The sequence below is a fragment of the Neomonachus schauinslandi genome, chromosome 9 (genome assembly GCF_002201575.2).
Source record: "Neomonachus schauinslandi chromosome 9, ASM220157v2, whole genome shotgun sequence".
NCBI classification, from domain to species: domain Eukaryota; kingdom Metazoa; phylum Chordata; class Mammalia; order Carnivora; family Phocidae; genus Neomonachus; species Neomonachus schauinslandi.
The window spans coordinates 88,030,044-88,043,577 of NC_058411.1; positions in this window are offsets into that span (position 1 = coordinate 88,030,044).

The window sequence follows — 13,534 nt, forward strand, 5'->3', positions numbered from 1 at the left end:
GGCGCCTGGGTGGCTCAGTCGTTAAGCGTCTGCCTTCGGCTCAGGTCATGATCCCAGGGTCCTGGGATCGAGCCCCGCATCGGGCTCCCTGCTCCGCGGGAGGCCTGCTTCTCCCTCTCCCACTCCCCCTGCTTCTGTTCCCTCTCTCGCTGTGTCTCTCTCTGTCAAATAAATAAATAAAATCTTAAACAAAACAAAACAAAACAAAACAAACAAAGCTAACCTGGACATCCAGGACGGGAGGAGACTGCATCCCATGACCCTTGAGTGCTCCTCCTAGAAACCACCTTGTTCTCTGAGCACAGCGGTGACCACAGCACCAAGCACGGCAGGGTGGACTAACCACATCTAGTTTCAAAAATGCTGATTGACTGCCTCTGCCATCATGTAATTCCTAGGCAGCTTTCCTCAACTCCCTGACTCCTCTCCTCCAGTCTCTTCCTCAGATCCCTGTGGAAGCCCAGCAGTTAGCAGCCCGGTGGGTGCAGGGCCTGCCAAGCCTGGAGGCTACACCATCAGCCAGCGGCTTACCGCCAGCCACGGAGCGTGGGAGGCTGCGATGATTTATTAGATTTATTATTTCCACCAATATGAGCAAACAGGCCAAACTATTTTTTTACAGGCCAGGAATGAAACTACTGCTCCTGAGGTACCATTAAGCTGAAATAAAATGATTGGTGGAGAGTTTCCGTGTAATATCATGCTAAATGTGTAATGGTATAAGGTTAAATCGCTTTCTGCTCTCTGCTCTTTTTCTCTTACGGTCTGATACTCTGTGATATCGTCCTGTGATATATATTTTCCACCACTAAAACCAGAGAAGATGTTACTTCATTGTCCTGAGACTTGATGAAAGTCTCATTTTGGTTGTGTCCTTATATTTTTTCCTATTCTTCTTCTTAGTATTGGGTTGAATTAACACACAGATAATGAGTTCTGATACATGCAAAGTCCGTGTAACCACTTCCTTAATCGAGGCGTAGAATACCTCCCTCATTCCAGAGAGCTGTCTTGTGTCCCTTTCTAGTTATTCTCAACCATTTCCATCCCCTGCATGGTAACCTCTGTTCTGATTTTAAAGGTTAGTTTTGTCTGTTCTTGAACTTCATATCCATAGAGACACACTATACATAGTCTGTGGTGTCCGATTCTTTTATTCAACAAGTTCTGAATACTCATCCATGTTATTGCACTTACAAATAATTTGTTCTTTTTTATTGCTGAGTTGTATTCCATTATATAAATGTACCATGATTTGTATATTCCTTCTCCTGTTGATGGGGATTTGGGTAGCTTTCAGGTTGGAGTTATTGTGAACAGAGCTGCTAGAGATTCTTATGCAAGTTTTTTTGTGGGTATGTTTTCACTTCTCTTGAGTAGGAGTAGAATGGCAAAATCAAAGGGTAGGTGTATGCTTAACATTACAAGGAAATGCCAAATAGTTTTCCAAAGTGGTACAACGTTTTTCATTTCCACCAGCAGTCTGAGAGCTCGGGTTGTTCCATGTCCTAGACATACTATTTGACTTAAGCCATTCTAGTCGATGTGAAATGGCATTTCATTGCGGTTTTATTTTTCATTCTCCTAATGATAATGATGTTGAGCCTTTTTTTATGTGATTACTGGCCATTTACATCTTTCTTTTGAGAAGTGTCTATTCAAATATTTTTCCCACTTCATTATAGAATTGTCGTTTTTATTACGTGTGTATTTACAGAGGTTTTTATATATATTCTAGATACAAGCTCTTTGCCATATTGTAAATATACTCTCTAGTCTGTGCCTTACCTTTACATTTTCTTAACAGTATTTCAAAATAATTTTTAAATTTTGACAAAGTCCAGTTTATCAACTCTTTTATATTTAGCATTTTTATTTCCTTTAGAAAATCTTGGTTTACCTGTTTGGGTCATTTTTTCCTGAAATTTTTCAAGAACATTTTCTAAGTATCCTCAATAATAAAAATTTCCTGGTTGTCCACGTTCACAAAATATGTCTTTATTTTCATTATTTTTACTTTAATTACCCAAGTGTGGTGGAGTGCTAGTAAACTGGCTTTCTCGGGGGTTGGGGGGAGAGGAAGCCCTGATTTATGTAGCATTTGCCAATTTCCATGGTGTAAGCACTCCCACCATGATTTATTTCATGCTAACAATCGTTTAACAAGTGGCTTGCTAAATTCCTGAGTATTTAACAATCAGCGCTCATTAGCTATTATGATTCCCTCCAGCACATCACTGCAAATGCCACAAGAAAACAAGTGGCAAGAGGTAAACCCTTAGGGAAGGGCTGTTCCCAGGGACATTGGAAAGATGCCATGTTTTGAAGGACATCTGGCTACAAAAATTGGAGAGTCAGTGGCCATGACTAACAACAGACCTGACTTCCAAACTGTGGCTGATAAAAATAAAAGTGCAGATATGCATGCACAGGAGTTAAAAAAAAAATTAAACACTTCAAATGAGGAACGCACCGTCCTGGCAAATTAGTATACAAGCAGAGGCTCTGCCAGTATTCCCATTTTGGGGGACATTAAGGGTCCCCTTCCTCCTGAAAATGACCGGAGGAGAGGATGGAGGATGGACATTTAGACTATAGACAAAGGGTGCAGAATCACTCAACAGGGAGTGATTGATGGAGTGACCCCTGGATACGTCTTGCATAAGGTGTTCACTTGGGGGAGGAATTAAACATTAAATGGCAAAAGCCCAGTGAGATGCTAAGTGAACACATTTCATCCCCAGCTGCTGTGGTCAGGTGGTAGGCTTGATGTTGTCACACAGGAAATGGCCATGGAATCAGGACCTTTGAGTCATAAGAAAGAGCCTCACAGATGACTTTCTTTTCATCAAGAAGATAAGAAAATTTACAGTAACTTCCTACCACTGCACTAAGCAGAAGGAAACTTTTCATAGCAATCATTCTATACAGGATTTTCATATTAGAGTAGAAAAACCTGGATATTTGCAGCTGTACATCATTTTCTGTAGCAGCAATAACAGATTTAGAGTAAAGGAAACACATTTTAAAATCTTTATTCTTTAAAAATTAAGCTTTCGCTAATTATAAACTGAGATTTAGAAGTATTTTCATTTTACGCATTACATATTTTATATATTAATATGTATGTTTTATATGTACGTTTTATTTATTCTACTAAGTATATCACATATGCAAGCATACATATTTAACTTAGTTCAAACAGTAATAATAAAATGAATGCACTTATACTCACCATCAAGCTTATCTAATAAAACATCACCAGGGTGCCTGGGTGGCTCAGTCAGTTAAGCGTCTGACTCTTGATTTCGGCTCAGATCATGATCTCAGGGACATCAGGCTCCATGCTCAGCGGGATTCTCTGTCTCCCTCTCCCTCAGACCCTCTCTCCTGTGCTTGTTCTCTCTCTGTAAAATAAATAAATAAGTCTTAAAAAATTAGAAAAATAAAACATCACCAATGCCAATATTTATCCATCCCTTGATCCATTTCCCTCACTCCTTCCATCACAGAGGAAACTCTTCTCCATTTCAGGCCCCAGTGGTTTTCCTATGCAGCCATTCTTTGGAGAGAATTTGATGCAGGGAATTGGTAAAGCAAGTGATGGAGCAGCCGAGTACCAATCAGGAGATAATGAAAGACTGGCAACAGCAGGAAACCAGTATCATACCCAGGTCAGAGAGACAAAGGGAGGAGGGCATGTTACCGGAGCCTAGGAGTCGGGTCGTGTCCAGGGTATCCTATCTGGTGAGAGCCGGAGCCAAGGAGGAGGCATGACTACTGCCAGAGAAACCATCCCAGGCTGAGTGGAAGGGAAGAGAGTGCTGGGCATCTCTCTTACACTTATCCTGCAGTCTTCTGTTAGTGTCTTCCATGAGGTGAATTCAGCCAGCAGCCAACTTACCCTGGGGTCTGGAATGTGGAGCAGAGCAGAGGGGGATGAGGAAGGGATCTGAGCACAGAACGCGTACAGTGTGGAAGCAAAGAATTCTTTCATCTTTGGCAGAGTTAAATAATCATGAATATCATGTATGTGAAAACAGCCTCAATGCTCAACTATAGATAAATGTTTAATTAATTATGAACTATTACGTGGGCTTTGAAAAACACTATTTAAAAGAAATTTATAATTACATAAGAAAAAAATTTAAAGTTTAAGATTAAGTAAAAATATAGAAAAATGTTGCATATAGGTTCAAATTACAACTTGAAAATAAATGTGCACTGATGTAATAATACCAAATACTGTGCATCATTTCAACTACTTAAGCTATACACAGAAAAAAACTGGAAAGATGAATACCGAAAGATAAACAATATTCTGTTTTGAAATAATGGGTATTTGCATTTTCTTATTTATGTGTTTTTGTATCGGGCAAGTGACCAACACTGAGTACTTATTACTTTTATAAGTAGATCAAAAGGTTATCCTCCTCAGCACCTGGAATATGGAAGCTCCCAGGGAGATTATCTGCTATTTGGGGACATTATTATTAGAGAAGTCATGATGCTATCATGTGTCTTACAGTATTTACATTTTGTAAAGCACTTTTCGTATTTTTGTTGTAATAACCAGATGGGTTAGGTTTTCCTTCCTTGCAGGTAAAGAAATGGAAACAATACAAGGTAAGACTGGTAGTAAATGGCAGAGCCAAAGTCAGAGTGCCAGCCTTGGTGTTCCTCATCCATGGACACTCTGGGAGTCATTAGTGCTCTTCTCCAAATATTTCATACTCTCCTCTTTCAAGACACATGATAGGAATTCCCCATCTCCTGGGAAGTTTGGTCATGTGATTTGCTTTGGCCAGTGAAACGTGAGCAGAAATAATATGTTTCATGTCTTGGTAGACACTTTAAAAGCTAGTGTGCAATTAGTCACAGTCTCTTCCTACAACTATGGAAATTACGGGAACACACTTAGAAATAAAGCCTGTATCACTCTAGGCCTCTGAGATCTCCATCTGTCTACCTGCTTTGGGCATATTGCATAAACAAGAACTAAGTATTGGTCGTGTTAAGCCACTGAGATTTGGGGGACCCTTGTTTGTACAGCTTAACAACACATTTCGATCAAAACAGAAATTATTCTCTTCACAGCACTAAACTGGGTGTCCTATATCCCCATCTAGTCTCAAAGACAATTGACCAGTAACTATTTGTAGCAACAGCACATACAGTCAACAAATATAAATATAAATATGAGAGCAAAAGAGTCAAAATGTATTTTTAAATTATTTTGGATTATTTCATACATGGTAAAGAAGTAATTGTCTAAGTTCAAAGAGAGATGGAAATAACAAATGTGGTTTGGATAAAAACTCTTAGCACTGTGCATTTGCTCTTTCTCTTCCCTTCTTTAAAAGATATTTCTTGTTTTATTTATTTCCTTTATTAAAAAGACACTAAGGCGGTCATAAATATACAGGTGATCAGAAGGAGGCAGGAGCATAGCAGTCAGGTGAGACCAGGAGATTGGTTACATACAGGGTGATGGAGATATTGGGGGCCAACTTTCTCACTGTCAGGGAAAGGAAGTACAAGTATAGAAAGGCGGAAAGCTAGAATAAACCCTGTGGTGTTGTATTGGAATCAGGAGTATCAGTGAGGGGGCACGTGGGTGTCTCAGTCAGTTAAGTGTCTGATGCTTGATTTCAGCTCAGGTCATGATCTCAGGGTCCCAGATTCTAGCCGCATGTCAGACTCTGTGCTAAATGGGGAGTCTGCTTGAAGATTCTCTCCCTCTCCCTTGGCCTCTCCCCCAGATCACAGTCTCTCTCTCTCTCAAATAAATAAGTAAATCTTAAAAAAAAAAAAAAGTATCAGTGAGCACCCATGGTTTTCAATATAGTTGGGAAGAGAATAAGTATAGAATATGGGTATATGTGTGTGTGTATATACATGGATGTGTGCATATATATGCATATGTGTATACACACACACATATACATACATACACATATATACATATATATAAATGACTGATTTCCCAGGGTTGAGTCAGGCAAAGAACAAGGTGAGTCTGGGACATCTTTTTCGTAACAGGAAGTAAGGAAATGATCAAGAAATGATGGAGACATGCCAAATTTCACATATATAGGGCTTCCTTTGGCCAAACTTGGACAATTTGAGCATCAAAATAGATAATACTATAAGAGTGCATTACAACATGTTGAATAAAATAGGAAGCCATGAGCCCACATTGATATAAATAAATGAATGAATAAATTAATGAACTGAGAAGAAAAGTCTTTCTTAGGATAGGAAATCAACTAATGAATGTAGAAAGAATGATAGTATTGGATAATGGCAATTTCCATCACAGTAATAATCAATTCGGGCAAAAACAAAAAACAAAACAAAACAACAAAAAAACCCATACCAAAGGATGCTAAAACTTGTGGGCAAAAATTGAATGAGAAAAACGATTTTACATAGTCTCAAAATATCACCTCACAGTACGTTTATCACAGCATCTATGATGTTCCCTCCACAAAATATGTAATTGGGGCCTAATCATGAGGAAGCACTGCAAAACCTAAATTGATGAAAATTCCATATAATGACTAGACTACGGACTTAAGGATGTCAAGGTCATGGAGATTAGGGAAGACTAAGAAACAGTCCAGGTTAAAAGACTCGGGATGCTGACAACTGGCTCAGTAGATAATCTTTGTGTGGACCTTCTGCTATAAGGGAGTTTGCTGAGACATATGGCAAAACTTGAAGGGTGCTCTGAGTCAAGAGTTCATGGGAAGTTTTTCTACTATTTATGCAACTTTTCTGTGAGTTGAAACTGTCAAAATAAAATATTAACCAAATCTCTTTGCATGATACAATAGGTTTTCAGTGGCCAATAAAGAGAGGGTGAGAAGCAGGGAGTAGAGAGGGGATGCTGTCCCTGGGAGAGACCATAAGGCATTGTCACTATTGTTCACAGTATTGCCCAACTCAGTCAGCCTCTCGTGAGCTCCCACTGTTTCACTGTGACCAGTGGTGATAGGGACTGAGGTTGGGGTGGGGTGGGCAAAGAGGCTTTCCACTTTCGGGAAATTCTGCTTTGCATAGTTCAGTAATAGAAATTTAGCAAGCATAGGCAAGAGAAGGAGGAGGGTAAGGGCACAGAGGTAAATACATGAATGGAAGGCAAGACAAGCTGTGACCCAAGCAGCTAAACAGACAGCAGACCCCTGGGGAGAAAGGCAGGAGCTGGAAGCATGGGAACAAGAGCCTCAGAGAGGAGGAGCCTCTGCGAAAGAGAGGAAAGGGAAAGCAGAGTTGGGTGCAAAGAAGCCACACCAGAGAACTGAAACAAAAATATGTAAAAACTAAAGACAAAAAAAAAAAATTTGTCAAGTTGATAAGCAAAAGGTCAGCAAGTCCTCAAAATGGTAGGTGGATTATTCATTGGTGTCTGACACTGAGATGACAGAAAATTGAACGAAATTCTGCACCTGAGCATTCATGGGAAAGGCTGGTAGAGAGGAGACAGAAACACATTTTAGGAGGGGAAAAAGCACAGCCAGAAAAAGAAGGGAGCATAAATCGTTGATGGTATAGAGATTATACTACCTCGGATGTGATTAGACATAAGATTTGGAATGACCACAGCCTAGTATTCAAAAGTGGCAGAGAGAGAGAGAGAGAGAGAACACAACAGAGATATTCCCCTTTAAAATTGCATCCTAGCAAGAAAGAAACCTGTTCAATACCTTACTCACTAACTAGATGAACATCAAGTGCTCAAAACATCATTCTGGAATCAGAGGGAGCAAGAGGAGAGAAGGAAAGGCTTACCCAGCCTTCCTAGTCGGGACCCTCAGGATCCTGATCAAGCTCCTGGTGGGAAGACACACAAACTGTTCCTTGCACAACCTGAGGGCATTCATGTTTGGATCCTCAGTCCCCAAAACAAGTGCCAGTTACCTAGCAGCTGCTCAATAAATGTTGTTTTAACTCTCTGCAGAATAAAGGTTTCTCTCAAAGGAGAAAGACAAACAAAGAAAAGAGAAGTCTATTATTATGTGATATCTCTGGGAGAATATCAGAAATAAATAATTATAGAGTAAAAAGTCACATTAAAGCTACCTTTGAAATTTCATTTTAAAAACATTTTGAAACAAAACATTGTGAAGATTTTAGCCAGTAATTCATCACTCTAAATTGCAGGTCTGGTAACCACTTCTAGCCTGTCTTAAGAGAGTACTATATAAAATTTCAAATAGACCTTGACTATGGAAAAGAAAATAAATGATTTTGGAGAGAAAGATGCCTTTTTTTGAAAGGCAAACGTGGAAAGCTGTCCTCTTCCGATAGGAAAGACTAAATTTCGAGGAAATCAGGGAAGATAGAATCTTAAAAGTCATAAAGAATAGTAGACCATCCTGAAAGGTAAAAAGGCAGATGGGGCTATCAATTTGATTACTTCTGTTGACCTCCGTTGATGGAGAAATGCTGGCAGTTGAGGATAAATGGCCAGAGGGGACCAGATATCAGGTTGTCCTAAAGTCACAAAGCCATAGTCATATCACGATAAGGGACTGGATTAGTCAGGATTCTCCAGAGAAACAGAACCAATTGGATGTATAAAGAGATTTATTGTAAGGAATTAGCTCACACAACTGTGGGAAGTCCCACAACTTGCCGTCTGCAACCTGGAGACATAGGAAAGCTGTGGTATAAACTCCAATCTGAGCCCAAAGGCCTGAGAACCAGGAGCACCAATGGTGTAAGTCCCAGTCTGAGGGCCAAAGACTGAAGTTTCAGCTCAAGCAGTCAGGCAGAGAGAGTGAATTCTGCCTTCCTCCACTTTTTTGTTCTATGCAGGCCCTCAACAGGTTGGCCGATGCCTACCAGCACTGAGGAGGACAATCTGCTTTCCTCAGGCTCCGGAGTCAAATGCTAATCTCCGCTGGAAACACTCTCACAGACACAGAACTAGTCTTCAGCCGAGTATCTGGGCACCCCGGGATCCAGTCAAGTTGACACATACAATTAACCATCACACGGTCAGATTCAAAGAAAATGAGTCAGAGAATCTGAAAGATACATTGTGTTACAAACTGAGGTTAAACATACTAACCTAGAACTAACAATAAAAGGTACAGAATTATAGATTTAAAAAGGCCTTCTTTAGAAACTCTTCCCAAACTAAAAGAAAAAACAGGCTTTTGTTTATCAGAGATTTGGCTGGGGAAGCAAACCAAAAACAGGAAAACTATGAAGGTATATACTGATTATAAAAGACCTTTAATACTGAGGTCTACAAACCTGGAACTCAAATCAATGGTGACAGGAAAAGTCATGGTGAGAACAAGTTTCATTAAAAACCTGAAATATTAATTGAATTCCCTTCTGCAGAATGGAGAGAACTCAAGATGAATGAATCAATATAGAACTCAATCTTCTCTTTCTCTTCGGAGCAGAGTCACTCCTTGCCACATATGCTCCCCCTCCCCCCAAATGGATTGGCTTTGTCTTCTGAAAAGCCAACTCTGGCCAAAAGGCTGGATGGAAGATTCAAGTAGATGGAGACTTAGTGTGCTCTGAGGGTCAGAGGTGGACTGGCTCCCTTGGGAGCCACATTTCAGGAAGGAAGTCAAGAGAGACATCAGAGAAGCCAGAATTCCCCGCAGGATCATATAATAAAATCTCCTGCATCTACAGCAGTTATTGAGCACCCACTATGTACAAAGCACTGTTCTCGACGCTCAGGCTCTCTTTCCAACTTGGAATGCTGAGTGGATGTCATTGTCACCAATGAAGTATGTAGCTGGATCATAGTGAGAAGAAGAAGGCAGACAGTGAAGGCTAGGATGCAAATGGGAAAATAGCTCTTCTTTCTCTGCTAAGAAGCAGGAAACGTAAAGCAGGAGTGTTAGGGTGCACAGATGTTTGCAACAGGCATTGATTAAGTGAAGGACTTCTCTACCTTTTGAGACTATTTTTTATCAGCTTTCTATTTAGAGCAGCTTACATACTACAACCAGACAGAATGGTGGAATGAACTTTTGAGGTCACTCCAGATTGAAAATTATGTGTGCTTATGTTTTCTATCTTGCTTTATTTGTAGACTGTTTCTATGTTTAAATATGCATAACGCTTAAGAGGGACAAGTCACTGAACTAAGCAACTTGAGGCCCAAAGAAGGAATGAGACATGGCTTCTGACTTTAAGGGTCATAAAGGAAGACAAAGCAAGTGCCCAAATAATATTCTATTTTTAAATTGCTATCAAAACAACAAAAAGAAATACAAAACCTCTTCAAGCCAGGTAATCAGAAAAGTTGTGGTCGATTGACTGAAAAAAATTTTTCTAATTTTTCATTCTCCCTCTCCATGCCCTTTACAATGTGATTTTGCCATTCCTGCCATAAGGGATAGAGTCTTGTTCCCCACCCCTCCAAATGGAGTTGGCCCTGTGACTTGCCTTGGCCAATAGAAAGCAGCAGAAGTGATAGCGTGCTGGTTCTGAACCTAAGCTCCAGGGTACTTTGCACACTGCATCTGTCTCTCAGACCCTGTCAACCATGATGAGACCAAGCCCAAGCTAACCTTCCGGAGGATAAGAGACCTTGTGGAGGAAAGCACAGTTGTCCCAACTAAGGCTATCCTAGGCCACCTCAAAGCCAGCCAACCATCTCATATGTGAAAGAGCCCAGCCAAGATTAACAAACCTTTCTGTCCTCACATAGCTGTCTGCTGTTACATGGGTGAACCCAACTGAGACCCTAAGAACCATGCAGTTGACCTTAGACCTGTGGGGATCAAACAGTGTTTACTGGAGTTTGCTACTACAGTTTGATGATGTGTTTGTTCCTCAGCTTTATCATGACAATTGATACCAAAGGCTTCATGAGGTAGCAGTCTTGCAACAAAACCATGAAGAATGAGGAGGATTGTGACAGGCAGTGTAAATAGGGAGGATTTCAAGTCAAAGGAATAGCACAAAGAAAACCATGGAATGAGAAAGCCTGAGATATGTTCACAGAATAGCAACAACCCAGTTTAATGAAAAGGGAGCAGAATTTCAAAATGACCACTATCGTGATATCAACTACAAGAACTGATCTGGAGAGGATGGCGATCCTCTACAGAAGTAGCTCTACTGAAAGAAGGTTCATTCTGACACAAGCCCCCTTAGATGCTGGGGATTCCTTGCTGGGTGGGGCCAAGAAGGTGCAAGAAATGGGAAGTTTCAAATCTTGGAGCTGTACCTGTTTTGACACTGGCATGTGAGCAGGGCAGAGAAGCAAACACTTTCATGAAATGAAGATAACATGATTGGATGGTGGAACAGAGAGCTGGAACAAGTGAATACAGATGTTTTCCGAGACCAATTTTTTATTTCGCTGGAACTTAGAAGCACACAAATCATATTTTTGTATTGGCTTGTTGAGTTTTTTTTTTTTTTTTTGCCAAGAAATTAAATTTAGGAGCATGCAGGTGTTACTGAGAAGCTCTCACACTGGACTGCCACAAAAATCTTTGGGGAAGTAGGTGGCATATGAATAATCAATACATAACTAATCCCTTTCTAGAGAAACTAGAAGAAAAACAAAAACACAGTGTTGACTTTCTCATATTGATTGTTCGCTTTTACTTTATGTTCCCCCCTTCCATTTCCTGTACTTGCCAGGATGCTAGGTGACCTTTCTGTGTTTAATTACCCAAAAGAAACATGCAAGAAATGAATGCCAAAGGAAGAGCGAGATGCCTATTCCTGAGTGTCTTGTCAAAATAACCACCCCTAATCTTCCTCTTTCTGTGGGAATGTGTGGTGCTTGTTTGAAATGAACAGAAAATGAAATGGAAAAGCATATGGCTGTGAGGCCAGAGAAGGTAGAATACGGTGGGGGACAGCTAAGCAAAAATGTGTCTCTGCAAGTAAGAGTCTCAGTGTCATTCTTTGGAATACAGTGGTTCCTAAATAGTACATTCCTGGGAATTCTTCAGATTTCCCAACTCAGTCACTTCTACAAGCTGAATAGAATAAGGAAGATGTTTCAAAGATATTGCCACTCAGTCAAGTGTCACATACCACCTTTTCCTACAAGCACAGAGAAAATAATATTAATTTCCTTTCTCATTATTTTACTTGCATCTGATGCCTTAGGTGCCTAATAAAAGCTACTTTACTGCCCTGGATTATTTCCTGACTTAGTGACTATTTTATTTCAGTATTACGGGACTTGGTACGGAGTGCGGGGAGTGACACGGGAGAACTTCAATTTGAATTATAAGATTTCTCATTTGCAGTTTGGGCACTGAGACAGAACAGCTAGGTTCCATTTCACAGCCCTCCAGCCAGAGTCCACATGGGCAGGGAGACAATTCAGAGTCCTTGAGCATGTGTCTGCCAGGGGGCACTGTCGAAGTCTATAGAGAAACAACTCAGGAATTAAGAACATTTAGTGGGGGTTAAGAGAACAAAGGAGTTTAGGGAGAAGGTGAAGGGACAAAGAAAAGAATTATGTCTATATTAAGGGATCCAATATTTGTTTGTGCAGGCTGGAGATTATGATTTTGCCTAGTGTCCACTCAAAGGTGCCAGCGCTAGATGGGTCTTAGGGATTATAACCTCCAAACACCTCATTCCACCAAAAGGGAACTGAGGCCAATAAAGGAAAAGATGTTTGCAACTCAGAGCTCTCCTGTCTTCCATTTCAGGATATCTCTACACAATGAGCTTCATTTGGAGTCATCCACACTTCAGCCGAAGGACATGCCTTACATTATCTACCCTCTCTCTCTTTTCCTCTCTCTCTCTCTCTCTCACACACACACACACACACACACACACACACACACACACACACACACGAGGTACCAGTGGCCTGAGATTTCTGAACACTGACACATTCATCTCCATCATGCCATCCCCAAAACCAGCAACCCGGAAGGGCACACGTCGGTATAACCTCAGTGACTAACCCAGACTGATGGGCTCCACCAAATGGATGTCCGTCACAGTCGGGCTCCCTGGATCACACCCTGTTAAACTCAGGCCCAGGGGCCTGGTTGAACTACTTCAAATTCTTTCCCTTTATCTCAGCAGATTGTGGGGTGATTGAAAGGAGATGAATATCCTCATCCTTTTTGCACTGGACACTTTCTTTAGGCTCCTGTCCACTGGAGGGATGATGGCCATAGGTTTTCTCGATGAAACTCATCATCCCAGCTGTCTGATCACAAAGCCCGGAAGTCCAGCCTCTGGTGCTGGCTGAAAAAGGAACAAGGACCAAGACTGCTCATGAAATGTGACTTCTTCTTTTGCCCACACCAAAGGGGACTTGTAAAGCTGGTCAACAATATAGTTTTCGAGAACTGGGATAGTGGTTCTTCACCTGTGTTAAGGGAGCAACTACTTTTTCCCCCAATCTTTTTTTGCCAATCATCATTTGACTTTGCGTATGGATGACAGATTCATCAGCACCCTAGCAACCTTCTCTGGACACGTTAGAAGTGGTATGGTGAATAGACTTCATAGGATCTACCTTCTCATCATCTCCTCCTTGACAAATGCCTCCTCGTCTCCA